The sequence below is a fragment of the Schistocerca americana genome, chromosome 1, assembly GCF_021461395.2.
Source record: "Schistocerca americana isolate TAMUIC-IGC-003095 chromosome 1, iqSchAmer2.1, whole genome shotgun sequence".
NCBI classification, from domain to species: Eukaryota; Metazoa; Arthropoda; class Insecta; order Orthoptera; family Acrididae; genus Schistocerca; species Schistocerca americana.
The window spans coordinates 258,592,178-258,611,910 of record NC_060119.1 but is presented as its reverse complement, the minus strand read 5'-3'; the positions used below and the strand labels follow the sequence as shown (position 1 = coordinate 258,611,910).

Below are 19,733 nucleotides of genomic sequence, written 5' to 3'. Positions count from 1 at the left end.
AGAAAATAAACTGAAAGTTAATAGTCTTTTCGTAATGTTGGTGGTAGCTCTAAATAAATATCTTGTAATCTGGTCGAAGTACAGAGGATATAAAATGCAGACTGGCAATGACAAGGAAAGCGTTTCTGAAGAAGAGAAATTTGTTAACATGGAGTATAGATTTAAGTGTCAGGAAGTCGTTTCTGAAAGTATTTGTATGGAATGTAGCCATGTATGGAAGTGAAACGTGGACGATAAATAGTTCAGACAAGAAGAGAATAGAAGCTTTCGAAATGTGGTGCTACAGAAGAATGCTGAAGATTAGATGGGTAGATCAAATAAATATTGAGGAGGCACTGAATAGAACTGAAGAGAAATTTGTGGCACAAGTAGACTAGAAGAAGGGATCGATTGGCAGCACATGTTCTGAGGCATCAAGGGATCACCAATTTAGCATTGGAGGGCAGCGTGGAGGGTAAAAATCGTAGAGGGAGACCAAGAGATAAATACACCAAGCAGATTCAGAAGGATGAAGGTTGCAGTAGGTACTGGAAGATGAAGAAGCTTGCACAGGATAGAGTAGCATTGAGAGCTGCATCAAAGCAGTCTCTGGACTGAAGACCACAACAACAACAATCTGGTGAGTGTAACTCAGTACTTCAGGATAATAATTAATGTCGACAACTTACCTTGCTCTTGATGCTCCGCTACAGATGCTGTTTCCTGGTAGAAAATGGGCCAGAGAACTGCATGGCTGTCAATAATCGTGTATAGACAATTGTTGTTTCAGGTGTACTACTTATTACGTCAAGAGCCCTCGTTGAAATTTTGCATCTTATTCGCCGCTTCGCGCGGTTTCTCACAGGTCTTATATACATTCGCTGATAGTCGGAACATTGTTCCATATAGTAATTTCATTGACCACAATCCCAGAAGCTGTTTAAAACTACAGAAAATGTTGTCATTCAACGGTTACAAACGAAATATGTGAAATAGGATACGAGGTCAAATTCATATCTGTCGTTTTCAAGCAAAATAAATGAAATGATTCAAATAAATATTGTAAATTACATTTTTGGTAATGACTCTGTATCTATCCCATCCCAAATCTCGCTGTCACATTTCTGGTTTCAAACACTCGTACATTATTTTTTGGTGTGAACAGAATTTCAGTAAATATTACAGTATCGCTTTGTTTAAATCGTCAATAAGATTTCGTTTTATGAGTTTCGGTAATAAGATGTCATTACGGTTAGTAGTTTCATAGTAAGCTGCCAATATGTTAATCAGAGTTGCTACACGTTTCAGACATTATAAAAATGGTATTTTTGGTGTCTCTTTATCTGATTGTTTGCATCTGAACGGTTCTGATTTTAACTAAACGAATTAATTAATCATGTTCCTAGCAAAGGATGGGTGTAATACTAACAAGTACTTTGACATGCTGTTATTGAAATTATATTTAGGTGTTCAAAAGCTGATATTACATGAGCCCTGCCTAATGATATAACAGTTAATTAAGTAACCTGAATAAGTGTTAGTGTTTTGTGAAAGACAAGCTAAATTAGTTTTTGGAACCATATGAAGACAGTCACGGACTGTGCGGCTGGTCCCGGCGGAGGTTCGAGTCCTCCCCCGGGCATGGGAGTGTGTGTTTGTCCTTAGGATGATTTAGATTAAGTAGTGTGTAAGCATAGGGACTGATGACCTTAGCAGTTAAGTCCCATAAAATTTCACACACATTTGAACATTTTGAATCATATGAAGAATGACCTGATACGTTTCACCACCAAATGCGTTTTTCTTGAATAACTCGAAAACTGTGGCCTCCTGCGAAAAGATACTTCAGTACAAAACTTAACTGCATTAAATTTCTTAAAAATATCCCCTTCATTTTTTTCTGTAGAACCACAAGTCTGCACGTGGCAATCGAGAGAATATGAAGATATTGCTTGTGATTTTTGACGGCGTTGCGGGTTGCACAAAACCAGAGGTAAGGGCAGCTCAATCATCTCATATATTTGTTTTGACCAGAAACTGCTATTTATTTTATTCACATAACATGCTACATATCACAATTGAATGCCCTCTCCATTATTCTTGAGTTACTCGCCAGAGACTAACAACTTACTAAAAAACACTGAAAATTTATTGCATCCGTTTACTTGTTTTCGATTCCATGTCGGGAAAGACAAAAATATGAAAACACCAGAAGAAATGCTTGCTTGAACATAAATGCAGAAGCTAGCCAAGTCTGCAAGTTCGAATGTTGTATTTGACCACAAACGGCACCTGTGCGATGTCCTCAATAAGTTGCAAGCCGCAGTCAGAACAGTGTTCTGTGTAGTTGTGATTGCATTGTGTTGGTGCCAACTGTATTCGAACGAAGGCAAATTGTTGGTGCTCGTATGGTGGGTTCTTCCGTAACCAAGGTAGCCCATATATTTTGTGTTTGTTGGTGTTTGAAGAGACAGCTTAACTGGAGATTTACACCGCATGTAGGGAAAGCGGAAGAAAATTCGCTAAGTCACATCGCAGACGAAAGTGTGTTTTGAGTGATCGTAACAGACGTTCACTGAATAGGATTCTGTTGAAAAATAAGGGGACAACAGCAGCAAAAGTCGCCGCAGACCTGAATGTCACACTCGCGAATCCTGTAAGCACGAAAACAACAAGAGCGGAGCTCTGTACTCACGGAATCGCAAGCTAAGCTGGAATTCTAACTCTATTCGTCGGTGATCCAAATGTCCTAACACAAAAACGCGGCACTGAGGTCATAAAACCTGGACTATGGAGCAATGGAAGAAAGTCATTTGGTCGGCTGCGTCCTGTTTCACACTGTTTCCAACTTCTGGCCGAATTTGCGTCCCCAGAGTGAAACATGGTGGAGGTTCAGTGATGATTTGGCAGGCATATCGTGGTATTCAAAAAATGGTTCAAATGGCTCTGAGCACTATTGGACTTAACTTCTGAGGTCATTAGTCCCCTAGAACTTAGAACTACTTAAACCTAACTAACCTAAGGACATCACACACACCCATGCCCGAGGCAGGATTCGAACCTGCGACCTTAGCGGTCGCGCGGTTCCAGACTGTAGCGCCTACAACCGCTCGGCCACCCTGGCCGGCTATCGTGGTATTCGATGGGCCCCATGATTACTCTGCAAGGCCGCATTACTACCAATTATTATGTGAACATTTTGGCTGATCCTATGGTACAATGACTTTGTCCACTAGATCTCAATATTATTGATTCTTTCTGGTCTGCAGCTATACTTTTCTCAAATTGATCCATGTGAAAGACGCCCCAAAACTGCAATCACAGATGAAAACATCGAGATACATCGAAATACAGAATGCTTACGAATTTACGCCAAGCTGTTCATGATGGGTTACGCCAAATTGAACTGAGGAGACACACGCCATTCTGCTACATAATTTCCGGCTGCAGGGCTCGCGTCGCTTACGATGGGCAGCGGCGCAGATGTTCAGATTGTGGGCAAGAAGGCCGTATCCCTTCTGAATGTCTCCGACGTAGGGTGGTTCGGAGGCGTCGCTCTTTCTGTGGCGTCTGCCACGTTACCTCTATCTTACGCGTCCGCGTCCACCCTGACAATGAGTCAGTCGGCACCGGCGTCGACTCCTCTCGACGACGCGATGGACATTTTGCCTGTCTCTCCTACACTGCCGCAGGAGGCAGTACCAATGGACGATGACGGTCGGTAGATGCAAGCCTTCTGTCCCGACCCCATGGTTGTTGACCATGGAGTTGTATCGACGTCCGCTTTTCTGTCGTCTGGCCACATTTGAGACGACAGCCGCCCGATACCCGACACAAAACAATATGTTTGAAATCAAACGGAAGAGACAATGCCGTACCCCTTCTGAATGACTGCAGAGGATGACGGGCTCCTACAGACGACGCCGTGGCAACGGACGACGCGATGTCTTTCCCCGCCTTCGCCTCCAGTCAGCATTCTCACCTTCGACACCGACCTTCCCCCAGCTACTTTTGATGCGGCTGCCTCCGTTTCTGCGTCTGAAGTTACCAGTGACGCACATCTGGTAGTGTTCCACTGAACTGGCGGGTGAGACGACTGTCTCCTGGGCGGACGACGTTGATGCTGAGGATGGACCCCTTGGAAGAGTAAAGAGCGATGCAAACACCTCAGTGGGGTCAGTTATCTCCTGGTCACAGGCCCTTCCACGGGAGCCTAACAGCCGGTACCCTGTGCTTCCCAGTGTTTGAATCACCTATCGTCCTGGCGATGGCAGCTTTTCAAACTTATTGCAGAGCTACAGTCTATGCAAGTACCATTTGCGCACGCCACAGTCTTGCTTTACTCCATGAAATGCTGTATGCTGCGGACATTGACGTTGCCCTTCTCCCAGAGGTGCATGTTACCTTTTGTGGTCCTCTGGCCTTACAGCACATGTTTCCCATGCTTCTATTGGTAGCGGGGTGGTCATCTTCCGACGTGACGGTATCCTCGCTGATACAGTTCTCTATCTCCCTGATGCCAGAGGTATGGTTCTCACGTTTAGTGGCGTCAGGATCATCAATATCTAGGCATCATCTGGTTCCAGTTGCCACTGGAACGTTCCACTTTCTTCTCCGAGGCACTCAGCCCTCTCTTGTTGGATCGGCGGGATACTCTGATCATAGGAAGCGTTTTCGACTCCACCCAACGGCCCAACGACCAATTGCCACTCCACTCTCCGTGCGCGGCGCTAGAGGCAATTCTCCTGCACTTCAACTTTGGGAGCGTGTTCATAATGCTTGTCTGGGGTTTACACATTTCACTGGCCATTCTTCTAGCCAAATCAGTCGTGTTTATGTCTCCCACAGTTCTGTCAGTAGGGTGCAGGCTGCTGAAGTTTAGCCTACTGCATTCTCTGCGTATATCTGTGCCATCAGCTTCTGCCACTAAAGGGCAACATGGAAAATGAATACAATCCATGTCAATCCACTCGACTGCCGGCAGCTCATCGAAACTACATGTATAGCTTGTCGTCGACGCCGTGATACATATCAGTCTGCCCCCCATGGTGGGTACTCTGCGCAAAGCCTATCCTTCACAAAACCGTAAATGGTTATGGAAGGGAGGTCATGGTTTGGCGGCAATGAACCAGGATTTCTACTTCACCGTTCTCCGGGAATGTACTACAATGCTGTATTAGCCAGAGCGTTAGGCGATGGTGGATCATGCCAAGGCACATCTCACACCCCTTTGTCGCCATCACATTGAAGGAGCTAAGGTAAGGGCACGCACACACAATGGATTACCACAAGAGCGTCAGTCTATAGAGTACATCATGTGATAGCAGAATGATGGCACCACCGAAGGACTTTGATTCATATTCTTACGACTGATGATGGGTGGCCCCCCACGCAAATTATGTTATACTGTACTCTGCACAATGTCGGCACCCTGCTAACATTACGGCCGTCTCCCGGTTCTCCTTTGTATCGGTTCCTGGGGACGCAATGATGAATCTGCTTGCCGTTAACACTGAGGACAATCCCCGTGATGATATCCAGGCGGGTTCTACGAACATGGCCTGCCGGTGTGGCCGAGCGGTTCTAGGCGCTTCAGTCTGGAACCGCGCGACCGCTACGGTCGCAGGTTCGAATCCTGCCTCGGGCATGGATGTGTGTGATGTCCTTATGTTAGTTAGGTTTAAGTAGTTCTAAGTTCTAGGGGACTGATAACCTCAGATATTGAGTTCCATAGTGCTCAGAGCCATTTGAACCATTCTACGAACATGTCGCCTGGCCCTGATGGCCTCACACTGAAGTTTTATCGGACATTTCGTTTCCTAATGCCACCGGCGTGCGCGGAAATTTGTCGGAACCTTCTCTCTCGTGCTGATACCAGACGGCTTATTCGACAGCCTCCTCATTTCCATCCACAAGACGCGGCGTATTTCGCGGATATGAGATTACCACCTCCTGGCATTACATACGCACTGCCCTCTATTGCTTTTGGAGCATAATCGCTCTTGCCCACACTCGTCGTGTGCTTTAATATTTGTCAGTTCTTGATTTCATCGGATCGATCACCACAACCTGCATGGGGTACTCCAAGTTATAGGATACCCTTATACTGCCTCCTTTTGTGGAGCTACGTCCCATCTACTCTACAATGGCCATCTCGCTCCTCCCATCTTGATGTTGTTCAGTGCATGAAGGCTGCTCACTCTCTACAATTTTGTATGCTTTCGCCATGGAACCATTCTCTGAAGCCTCCGCCAACGTCTGTCTGGGGTGTCTCTCGGTGGCCATGCATTCAGCTGCGCTGCTTATGTAGACGATTCTTCGTAGAGGCGCTGAGGTCAGGGAATCAGTGGCAAGGGTTACCACCAATACTGAAGCTTCTATAGTTACCTTAACGTTCGAAAATCGAGTGCCATGGCTACAGGTGTGGGGCTTCCTGTGGACAGGGCTACCCGATGCTTAAGACTCGATTTCGCGAGTGATCTGCAGCGCACGATTGCCCTCAACTACTGGCATTTACTGCACTAAATACGAGCTGGTCTCCTAGTTCATCATTTACGATCCCTCGATTTTCTGCAACAGACACAATATGTAAATGTATTCCTCAAGTGGCACAGACGCTTCCCATTCCACCGTCCGTCGCCTAACACACTCTAGCAGCATTGGGTTCATATGTTTGCCACGGCTTGCTGTTTAAGATAAAGTACGAAAGACTCACCCTCCTTGGTGCATGAGCAGTTTAGGCCTGTTTCATGTCCCTGACAGAGCGATAGCCTTTTTCGTTAGCTCTCAAATGGTGCTGTGCTGCTGTTGTCCTGACCAACCTGTTGCTGGAGGCCCTTGCACCAGACTATCTCTCAGCCCCTAACCAGCTTTCGGACGTCGCGCCGCCTATTTTTTTACTTCTACCATTTTTCCTCGAACTGAGATATGTCTGCACTGTGATACTTCCAACGCAGCTGACATCCAGGAGGCGATCTATGACTTTCTACAACAGCACAGGTCACTGAATGTTGTAGAGGATAAGCACCCGCACATTGCCTGGTTTACCGTCTAGCGATCAGTGTATGCTCCTTGTCTTGCCACTGATGTCCAGTCTGCATGGTACCTTACGGTTAATGGGAAACAAGTTTGCCGATCGCGCCTTCACGGCATTCGTTTTGAAGACGCCCCATTATGTGTCGCATGTGATTTTTTGGCCACGGACGAGCACCGCCTGGTGTGTGAATTGGCGATAGATGTCTCGTTCTTGGTGCGACAATTACTGGCTCTAATTACCTGTACGACTTCTCATCAGATACCTCCTCAACTACACCTCTTTCTGGACTCGGGATACTTGCCAGAAACGAAGACAAACTCTGTAAAGTGAACTTAATTACAAAATGTATGTATAGCCACCTCGGGTGCATAAAATGCCGAGGTGGCTATACGTACATTTTGTAATTAAGTTCACGCACGGTTGCTGGACATCAGCCAATAACAATGTTTAAAATTTCGTGAAATGGTTTTGTGGACATGCAGTTCACTTCTATTTTGCTGATGGCGAGAAAAATTTCCTTGATTTTTGGCACTTCTTTAATGAACGATACTGTATAGCCGTCCACAATCCCAAATACGGACGATTTTTCTCCAGTTTCCTTGGTAGTGTCTTTCGTCACCCACCCGAGAGTTGGGGTGTTACTTCAATGAGGAGTTGATCCACGCCTTTTCCACTCTTAGAACCGTTTTTTCTGGTCATTAGAATGTTCTTCTCTGAAAAACTATCCATCGATAATCTCACCGAGTCCGGCGATTTGCCGCTCCCTCCTCCTTGTGACGCTGGTTTCCTGGTATTCTCGGTGATATTAATAATAATTTTAAAAGATTTCAGAATAGTTCCTCATTCGGAATGTGCAATGGAAGATAACGTCTAGTAGTCGGGGACGTGAAATTACAGGAGTCTGAATGTGGTAGGGAAGCTAGAAAAACTGAAAATGGAAATGCTAAGGCTCAATCTAGATATAGTGGGGGTTAGTGAAGTGAAATGGAAAGAATATAAGGATTTCTGGTACAGGGTAACATTAACAGCAGCAGAATACAGAATAACGGGGGAAGGATTCGTTATGAATAGGAAGGTAGAGTTGAGAATGAGTTGCTGTGGTTGGTTCAGTGATAGGGTTTTTCTCAACAGAATCAACAGTAAACCAGCATCGACAACGATAGTTCATGTATACATGCCGACGTCATAATCCAAAGATGAAGAGATCTTAAAGGGAGATGAAAATCTAATAGCCACGGGGGACTAGAATGCGGCTGTAGGGGAAGTAGCAGAAGAATCGGCCACTAGAGAATAAGGGCTAGGTACTAAAAATGAGAGAGGAGAAAGACTAATTGAATTCTGCAATAAATTCAAGCCAGTAGTAGGAAATACGCCGTTCATGAATCACACGATGAGAAGGAAAACTTGGAAGAGGCCAGGAGATAGGGGAAGGTTTCAGTTAGATTACATCATGGTCCGACAGAGGTTCCGAAATCAGACACTGGACTGTAATCGCAATTTAGTATTGATGAAGAGCAGGCTGAAGTTTAAGAGACTAGTCAGGAAGAATCAAAGCGCAAAGAAGTGGGAAACGGAAGTACTAGGGAATGAAAAGATACGCTTGAAGTTCTCTGAGGCTATAGATACTGCAATAAGGAATAGCTCAATAGGCAGTTCAGTTGAAGAGGATGGATGTCTCTAAAAAGGACAATAACAGAAGTTGAAAATAAAAACGTAGGTACACAGAACATAACTGCGAAGAAACCACGAGTAACAGAAGAAATTCTTCAGTTGATCGATGAAAGCAAGAAGCAAAAAAAATGTTTAGGGAAATTCAGGAATACAACCATACAAGTCACGTAAGAATGAAATAAACAGAAAGTCAGGAAGTGCAGCAAAGCTAAGGCAGAAAGGCTGCCGTAGAAATGTGAGGAAATCGAAAAAGAAATAATTGTCGGAAAGAGCGATTCAACAACTAGAAAAGACAAAACAAACTTCGGTGAAATTAAAAGCAAAGATTGTTACATTATGAGTGCAGTGGAAATTCCTCTGTTAAATACAGACGAGGAAGTTAATAGGCGGAAAGAGTACGTTGAAGGCCTCTACGAGGGGGATGACTTGACTGATGACGTGATAGATGAAGAAACAGGAGTCGATATAGAACAGATAGGGGATCTAGTATTACAAGAGCTTTGGAAGACTTAAGTGTGTTTTGTGTTGTATTATGACTTAATCGATTTGTATACTTTCTTTCTCCAAGCTACATGTAAATGCAAGTATAACGGCCGTATATTTTGAAGAGAATGATGTACGGAAGCTGCACACAGAGTTTTGCAACCAAAATTGCGTAAGTCGAGGTAGTTTTCTTTTTTCTTTAAACAACAGAGTGCAAATAAAACAAAGAAGGCTGCTTTTAGCAGAAAACAAACATCTGTCACGTATTGTTTGCCTCACGCAGATATAGCGGTTGCTAAGAAGTGATGTATAGCTGCTACTTCGGAATGCAGGAAAACATCGTCAGAATGTGAAATCGTGAGGAAGATGTCGATTCACGAGGGACACACCAGCTCATCCCAGATAGGATGTTTCCAACCTGCACGGAGAGGCGTGGCTATGAAACAGCGATCTGTCATTGGATTGCACTGAAAATTTTGCCGCGGTGGTCGTGCGGTTCTAGGCGCTCCAGTCCGGAGCCGCGCTGCTGCTACGGTCGCAGGTTCGAATCCTGCCTCGGGCATGGATGTGTGTGATGTCCTTAGCTTAGTTAGGTTTAATTAGTTCTAAGTTCTAGGGGACTGATGACCACAGCAGTTGAGTCCCATAGTGCTCAGAGCCATTTGAACCATTTTTTTGAAAATTTTGTCTGTCAATGACAACGGTGATAGGAAGAAAATATCGAAGAGTTGAGTTGAGAGAGGGTTGAGGACTGGAAAGAGGAGTCGGCGAGACGGCGCGGAGACTCTTCCATCCACCGCTAATATCCGCCTTCCGACACGGTGATATCAAAGCCTCGGCCACGCAGCTGACAACGGGCAGACAAAGCAAAGATCGTACCAGGGCCTTGCCGCAGAGCCGCGATTGCTGGTGAGAGCCGACTCCTGCCGCCGACAGCAGTACACGACGAATGACAATAAATACTGGTGAGATGAATTGTCTCCCCCCCTCCTCCATCCTTCCCCATAATAACTGAGTCGTGTCCACGCCCAGACAAATCGGCCCTGAGAATTGTAATTTTGTTTTGGTTTGTGTTAACAGCACTGAAATAAATACATTTCTCTCATGATTTAATCATCTAAGCAGTCCTATTATCTTCAAACATCAACCCCTTAATTTCGTGTCCTTTGATTTTGATTAATAATTGATATCAATTAAGTGTTGGCTTCTATCGTGAGGCAATCTCATTAGTCATCTGCTCGTCATTTCATGTCCGATAGCAGAGAAGAATTCTCAGTGCACTACATTTTTTGCGCCCAACGTAGGGCAATCTCATTAATCATCTACTCGTCATTTCAGGTCCGACAGCAGAGAATAATTCTCAGTTCGGTACAACATCAACCAGCGATTCTACCGAAGAGTTTTCAGAATATTGTTTCGCAAACTCTTCTTCAACCGCCTCGAACTGACACTTGTTCGAAATGAGACCTTCTGAAGACAAAAACAAAACGAGTAGTGGGACTAGAAGAACTGCGTCTCATTCCTTTAAAAAAAGTATACATCTCAGGAAGCCTGAGAAAGCTATGAAACTTTTTGTCAGGGATGCCCTCAAGTAACACATGCGCCATCATCATGGACAAGCAGCAGTTGTTCTTTGTGCCCACGCTCACACACTCCAACATGTTTTACAGTCGTTAGCTGTTGAACTTTAATCTTTGGATTCACACTATAGATACTAGCAACAGTCTCATGTGCTTGAAGCGTGAGGACGTTGCTGGTCGCGAAAGGAAACGATGTAGCCTCTTGGCTTCTAAGTGCGCTCACGTATGATGTGACACACGGGCCAAAATAAAAACCAGGTGGTTTTAACGGCGTTATTCTGCGCAGTGGTAAACAGAATGGCTGATAATGTCAATTTGAAATTTCTAGTATCGAGGCACCAGAGAAGGTAAGTTCTGCTTCTTGGATTAGAATTTTGGGGGATAATCTGCCCATCATAGAAATAAAAGATTCGTTCAATCAAATGAAACTGTATTGGGAGCACAACATTTCGAATATCAAGAACATCGTTAATGAAGCTGAAAAAAGACCTCCTGGCGATGTTGGATTATATGGACATCAAATATTATGCATTTTACCGCAGTCTTTGTACACTATAATTATATTTCTTATACGAATGTGATAGCGTGCTGTAAATATATTTGTAAAGTTAATTTGGAGTTTCTGCAAGCATTTTTTAAATATAACTTCTTATTCCGTAGTGTCCAAGCAATATTTTGCTCCTCCTGTAAAATTCACATCTCGTGACTTACTCGCTTCCCATGTCAACGCTTCATGTGTGTCTGGTGATATACTGACTTCTGGAAAAGTATTACCACGCAATTCCGAAGATTGCAAAAACTGACAAGTGCAGAATTATCGCACAATCAGCTTAACAGCTCATACATACAAGTTATCGACAAGAATAATACACAGAGGAACGGAAAAGAAAACTGAGAGTGTGTCAGATGTCGATAAGTTTGGCTGTACGTAACATAAAGTTAACAGAGAGACAGTTCTGACGTTGTGGTTAATAAAGGAAGGAAAACTAAAGAAAAATCAAGACGCGTTCATAGGATTTGACGACCTGGAAAAAGCGTTCGACAATCTCAAATAGTGCAAGATGTTCGAGATTCTGAGAAAAATAAGGGTAAGCTCTAGGGAAAGACGGGTAATACACAATATGTAGCATAACCAACGGGGGGGGGGGGGGGGGGGGGGGGGGATAATAAGGGTGGACGACCAAGAGCGAAGTGCTCGGATTAAAAAAAAAAAGGGTGTAAGACAGGGACGTAGTCCTTCGCCCCTGCTGTTCAATCTATATATATAAAAGCAATGACGGAAACAAAAGAAAGGTTCAAGAGTCCTATTAAAACTCAAGGCGAAAGGAAACCAGTGATAAGATTCGCTGATGAAATCGCTATCCTCAATGAAAGAAGAATTACAGGATCTCCTGAATGGAATGAACAGTCTAATGAGCACAGGATAAGGATTGAGAGTCAATCGAAGAAAGACGAAAGTAATGAGGAGTAGTATAAATGAGAACAGCGAGAAACTTAATATCAGAGTTGATGATCACGAAGTAGATGAGATTAAGAGCAAGAAGGACACCAAAAGCAGATTAGCAAAGAGGGCAAAAAGTGTCTGCCAGTATCAAACATAGGCCTGACTCTTAGGAAGAAATTTCTGAAAATTTACGTGTGGAGTACAGTTCTGTGTTGCACTGAAACTTGGATGTGGTAAAACCGGAACAGCAGACAATCGAATCGTTTGAGAAGTAGTGCTACAGAAGAATGTTGAAAATTATGTGTGCTTATAGGGTAAGGAATCAGGAGGTTCTCCGCACAATCGGCGAGAAAAGGACAATATATGGAAAACACTGGCAAGAAGAAGGACAGCATTGAAGGACATCTGTTAAGATATCACGGAATAACTTCAGTGGTATCAGAGGAAGCGGTAGAAGACAGGGACTGGAATACATCCAGCAAACTGGAATACATCCAGCAAACAGTTGAGGAAATAAGTTGCAAGTGCTTCTCTGAGATGAAGAGGTTGGCACAGGAGAGATATTCGATCGAGTGCAACTTGATGCAAACACTTTCAGTGTTTTGTAATGACCTTTGCTGTGCTCGTTACAGTGACCTTGTATTGTACCATATCTTTACGCGCCACAAATAAAGAGGAATGGATTTCAAACTTAAATTCATTGTCAGAATCAATTCGTATGCTGTACTAAAACTTGCAATGGTAATTTTTTTTATGTGGCGCGCAGTTTGCGTGACGCGTACTATAACGCAGGTTTCTCAGAAACGATGAATGACACAGCGTTTTGACAGTGTGTTTTTGTTTCAAAATCCAAAAGCATGGGTGATAGAGGCTTCAACGCCAGTTTCGTGGCGCCTTGAATATTGCTGGACGACTGGCAATGAGAAGTGCTGTATGCGAAGTAGGTGATTTCATTTTGTGGCTCCACTTGTACGATGCATGAGTCAGGGCTCTGCAGTTTCACGCTAAGAACGAAACAATAGTAAGAACAGTGGCCAGATTCCGATGACCCGCCACCAAAATAGTCTGACTGCATTAAGGCTTGGGAAAGTATTTTCTGCGATATAAAAGAGATTCTTACTTATTGCTTTTCAAAGAATAAAACAGTAGCTGTAGAATGCTACAGAAGTTTTCAGTCGTCGTACGGTCATTCCCGTTTTTAAGAAGGGCTGTAGGACAGATGCACACATTTGTAAACCTATATCGTTGACGTCAATCTGTTGTTGAATTATGGAACATGTTTTATGCTCAAGTATTATGACGTTTTTGGAGAATGAAAATCTCCTCTATAAAAACCAACCTGGATTCCGCAAACAGAGAGCCTGCAATACTCAGCTTGCTCTGTTTCCCCGTGAGACCCACAGCGCCGTAGACAAAGACGCTCAGGTCGATGCCGTGTCCCTTGACCTGAGGAAGGCATTTGACACCGTCCTGCACTGCTGTGAGGTCAAAAAATATGGCGTTAGCGAGTGTCGGAGCAGATTTGAGAGTGGATTCAAGACTTCCTTGCAGATAGAACTCAACACGCTGCTCTTAATGGAACAAAATCGACATATGTAAAGGCCAGAATGAGATTTTCACTCTGCAGCGGAGCGTGCTCTGATATGAAACTTCCTGGCAGATTAAAACTGTGTGCCCGACCGAGACTCGAACTCGGGACCTTTGCCTTTTGCGGGCAAGTGCTCTACCAACTGAGCTACCGAAGCACGACTCACGGCCGGTACTCTCAGCTTTACTTCTACCAGTATCTCGTCTCCTACCTTCCAAACTTTACAGAAGCTCTCCTGCGAACCTTGAAGTTTCATATCAGCGCACACTCCGCTGCAGAGTGAAAATCTCATTCTGGAAACATCCCCCAGGCTCTGGCTAAGCCATGTCTACGCAGTATCCTTTCTTTCAGGAGTGCTAGTTCTGCAAGGTTCGCAGGAGAGCTTCTGTAAAGTTTGGAAGGTAGGAGACGAGATACTGGCAGAAGTAAATCTGAGAGTACCGGCCGTGAGTCGTGCTTCGGTAGCTCAGATGGTAGAGCACTTGCCCGCGAAAGGCAAAGGTCCCGAGTTCGAGTCTCAGTCGGGCACACAGTTTTAATCTGCCAGGAAGTTTCATATCAGCGCACACTCCGCTGCAGAGTGAAAATCTCATTCTGGAAACATCCCCAGGCTGTGGCTAAGCCATGTCTCCGCAGTATCCTTTCTTTCAGGAGTGCTAGTTCTGCAAGGTTCGCAGGAGAGCTTCTGTAAAGTTTGGAAGGTAGGAGACGAGATACTGGCAGAAGTAAAGCTGTGAGTACGGGGCGTGAGTCGTGCTTCGGTAGCTCAGATGGTAGAGCACTTGCCCGCGAAAGGCAAAGGTCCCGAGTTCGAGTCTCGGTCCGGCACACAGTTTTAATCTGCCAGGAAGTTTCATATGTAAAGGCAATTTCCGGACTACCACAAGGATGTGTGATAGGACCGTTGCTGTTCACAATATATATAAATGATCTAGTAGAAAGCGTCGGATGCTCTTTAAGTCTGTTCGCAGATGATGCCGTCGTATATAACAAAGTAGCAACGCCAGATGATTGTAACGATCTGCGGAATGACCTCCAGAGAAATGATGAATGGTGCAGGCTCTGGCAGTTGATACTGAACATAAATAAATGTAACATGTTGCGCATACGTAGGAAAATAATTCCACTGCAGTACAGCTACACTACTGATGACAAACGTCGGCCGCGGTGGTCTCGCGGTTAAGGCGCTCAGTCCGGAACCGTGCTACTACTACGGTCGCAGGTTCGAATCCTGCCTCTGGCATGGATGTGTGTGATGTCCTTAGGTTAGTTAGGTTTAAGTAGTTCTAAGTTCTAGGGGACTGATGACCACAGATGTTAAGTCCCATAGTGCTCAGAGCCATTTGAACCATTTGATGACAAACCGCTGGAAACAGTATCTACCGTAAAATACCTAGGAGTAACTATTCAGATCGACCTTAAGTGGAATGACCACATAAAACAAATAGTGGGAAAAGTAGATGCCAAACTCAGATTCATATGGAGAATCTTAAGGAAATGTAACTCACCCACGAAGGAAGTGGCTTATAAGGCGCTTGTTCAACCAATTCTTGAGTATTGTTCATCTATGTGGGATACCTATCGGATAGGACTGTTAGAAGAGATCCAACGAAGAGCGACACGTTTCGTCACGGTGCCGGTGCGAGAGCGCTACGGAGATGCTAAACAAACTCCATTTGCAGACTTTACAAGAGAGGCGTTATCCATCGCGGAGAGAGTTGTGATCGAAATTTCGAGAGAGCACTTTACAGGAGGAGTCGGACATCATATTACTTCTCTCCACATTTGCCTCGCGTAGTGACCACGAGAAATTAGAGCCAAAACAGAGGCTTACCGACAATCATTCGTCCATCGCGCTATTCGTGACTGGTACAGGGTTGGAGGGCTTAGTTAGTGGTACAAAAAGTACCCTCCACTGCACATCATTAGATGGCTTGCGGACTATGATGCAGATGTAGATCATCTGAAGATAAGATGGTTGGACTGCAAAGAAAATATGCTTGTCACAAGGAAATACACGTGATCACGGAGGTGCTTTGCTAATTAGAGAACTGAGTTATTTAAGTATGTGTCGTTCAACAACAGTCCTATTTACCAGATCCGTACCCCTCTGATGTCCACCTGGACTCGTGGCTGGAAACCGCTTTGAAGCAGATGAGGACGATATGGCTGCCAGAAATGATCGTTTTCCGGAACCGAGCTTCAGGAATACAATCCACTAGCTGGAAAAAAATGAGCCAATGCGCACTGATCAAAAAGTGGACTTATTCGAAAAATTAAGTACTATCTTGAACTAATAACATAGTCTTTCAGTGCCAGACTGCAACGCAGCAACTGCTCTAAACCGGCAATATATCTGGAATCGTTATGCTGTAAGCTGATTACTCCTTACAGAAAATTCGTTGCTGATTGCCACCACTTTGGTACCTATTATGGCCAACTTTTTATGTCATTACTAATATTTGAGACAGATTAACGTGAATGCCTGATACTGCATCGACTGTGGTTAAAATGTGTTTTGAATTTTTAGGGAAGAGAAGTAATAGCCTATATGTCCAAGCCACTGCAATCACTGTATCAAACTGGATGTACGTGCCCTCTGTGCTTCTCTCTGTTCCAGGTGCTGGTAGCTATTTAACTGCAGCTAGAGAGAAGGGAGAGCTCGACCTCACGAAGAATCGGTTCATTCATAATGCATGAGGGCCGATCGTCCGTGGAATACGTCCCACCGGCGGCGAGTTAATCTCAGTTACAAAGTTTACTGTTTATCTACGTTTACTAAAAGAGGTAGCTCGGGTAAGCGAGCAGCATCTAGTACATCGATAATCTACATCTACATCTACGTGATTACTCTGCTATTCAGAATAAAGTGCCTGGCAGAGGGTTCAATGAACCACCTTCATGCTGTCTCTCTACCGTTCCACTATCGAAGGGCACGCGGGAAAAACGAGCACTTAAATTTTTCCGTGAGAGCCCTGATTTCTCTTATTTTATCGTGATGATCATTTCTCCCTATGTAGGTGAGTGCCAACAGAATGTTTTATCGCAATCGGAGGAGAAAACTGGTGATTGAAATTTCATGATAAGATCCCGTCGCAACGAAAAACGCCACTCCAATTCATGTATCATGTCTGTGACACTATCTCCCCTATTTCACAACAATACAAAACGAGCTGCCCTTCTTTGTACTTTTTCTGTGTCATCCGTCAGTCCCACCTGACGCGGATCCAACACCGCGCCGCACAGCAGTACTCCAGAATAGGGCAGACCGGCGTAGTGTAAGCAGTCTCTTTGGTAGACCTGTTGCACCTTCTAAATGTTCTGCCAATGAATCGCAGTCTTTGGTTTGCTCTAACCACAATATTATCTATGTGATCGTTCCAATTTAGGTTATTTGTAATTGTAATCCCTAATTATTTAGTTGAATTTACAGCCCTCAGATTTGTGTGACTTATCGCGTAATCGAAATTTAGCTGATTTCTTTTAGTACTCATGTGAATAACTTCGCACTTTTCTTTATTCAGAATAGAGCGTTGGGAGAACAAAATCACAGTACTTGTTAACCGACTGCTTTAAAACGCGCAGACATCATATTTTGTTTTCCAGTCTACTTACCAGTTCCGAAAGAGGTCTGATCCGCAGTCGTGCTGCTTGGCAGACAGTGCCTATGTTAGGGGGTGAAGTAAAGTTACATTACTACGAAATTGAGAAAAAATTTGTTAAATAGTGCGATTTTCCTGACGCACTTGTTCCAGTTTTCAAACACATGGAATTGACACACCACATCTACATCTGTATTCCGCACACCACAGTCAAGTGCACTGCAGAGGGTACTTCTCACTTAACCAATTTAGGGTTTCTTCCTGTTCCACTCAAGTATGACATGCAGGAAGAAAGACTGTTTAACCCTTTCAGTCCCAAAAACATAAAACAATATTTACTTTCAAATTTTATTCACGAAACTGAACATCATCACCATAATAAGCAACAAATACAATAAGAAATTGGCAAAAAGTAAACAATCAGTTATTTTAAAGTTTCAATTAGGTACATAATTTTTAAGTTTTTCATTAAATTAAACTTTACTATCATAGCAAACAGCGAGTACAAGAAGAAACTGGCAAAAAGTAAACACTCAACGCTTTTCAAGAAGACGGTTTCAATTGAAACCACTGGGAGTTTTCAGACATCCATCATTTCATGAGATATATTTGAAAGGAATTTCGCGTTTTTAGTACAAACAATGCCACTTCTCGAAACTTCGAGGAAAGATTAATATATTAAGTGTTAAGATCAATACCGAGGGTGGAGAACTGATTGTAAAAGTTCACGAATAAATTTAATTTTGTCGGTGTGCTGTGTAAGTGCACGGATGGTGCAATATGTAATTTTGGCACAAAACAACAGCTGGTGTCGCAAAACATCAGTCGAAATCATAAATGATATACAAAAGAGAACGTGTGCAGGTCTCTGTCATTTCAGTGAACTGTTTACCTACAAAAACACAGCAAGAAAAGATCCATGCAACAAACTGCAGCACCACCACATATCAAGGTAACAAAAAATTGAACCACATTGCATGCATGTAGAACACCTCAGCAGACGAAGAAGGCGACCTAGACGATAGCATAACGCAATGTCAAATAAGTTTCCTTACAGCCAGATGCCAATAGCAAACGCAGTCAGATAATAAAATACGGATAGATATATAAATTCTATAGCGCATAAATGTTAACATACAGTAGACAGATAATATTAGTCACATTATACTCTTTGAGACGTAGATGTACACTGGCGTGCTATGAAAAATAAACAGAGGGATAACATAACTTCAGACGCGAATCAAAACAGTAATGTAGTGAGAGGCTATGTTACATTATACTTGGCTCCATATGCCATGATTAAACGGCATGTAAATTATACTTAGCTAATCATGCTAGGATCTCTTAAACCAAAACATTATACTACCCGCTAGTTTAGTTACTTCAGCATCTGCGTGACACTCCCATTGATCAAAGAAATCTGTCATCAGTCATGCTGCCCTTCTCTGCATACATTCAGTACCCTCTGTTAGTCCAATCTGGTATAGGCCCCACATTCTTGAGCAGTATTCTAGGAGAGCACTTTATTTTACAGGCCCGTCTTATAATCAAACAAACTGTTACACTTCACTATTGCCGGTTTCGGCTATTGCCACATTCAGATCATATAAAGGTTTTGATGTAGTACCAACGTCAAACAAAAACATGTAGGTACATAGCAAGTGAGCACTTACTGTGTATCTACATGTTTAGTTTGACGCTGATACTACATCAGAATATTTTTTGATCTGAAGATGGCAGTAGCCGAAATCGGTAACAGTGAACTGTAAAAGTTAGTGTGATCAAAACGGACCTGTAAAATAAAGTGCTAAAAATATGAACACAGACTCATTTACAGACTTTATGTCTTCAATTGACAAATTGTAGGACAGGCCACTTCAGTCTTATGTACGCTGTCTTCGTCGTACACTCATTGCATTTCCCTAGTGTTCTACCAATGATCCGAAGTCCGTCACGTGCTTAAACTACGACTGAGTCTATGTTATCGGTCCATTTCATCTTCTTCTTCTTTTCCTCAGTGTTTCCCTACTAACGTGGGTTCGAAATTTTTGGCAAGTCTTTTCCATTTTTCTCGGTCCCTTACCTTGCACTCAGATCTTTCTCCCTCTAGCCCTCGCATATTACTGCAAGATAACCCTTTCTCTGGAAATTCTGATAGTGATATACAGGGTTATTACAAATGATTGAAGCGATTTCACAGCTCTACAATAACTTTATTATTTGAGATATTTTCACAATGCTTTGCACACACATACAAAAACTCAAAAAGTTTTTTTAGGCATTCACAAATGTTCGATATGTGCCCCTTTAGTGATTCGGCAGACATCAAGCCGATAATCAAGTTCCTGCC

At 43.5% G+C, this 19,733-nt stretch overlaps 1 non-coding gene across 1 annotated transcript; it reads right to left on the bottom strand.

The window, feature by feature from the left end:
* Nucleotides 1-13,864: 13,864 nt before the first annotated feature.
* Trnal-caa lies at nucleotides 13,865-13,939 on the bottom strand. The gene has a single exon. It is a non-coding gene; the product is annotated as a tRNA-Leu (tRNA).
* Nucleotides 13,940-19,733: the final 5,794 nt, after the last annotated feature.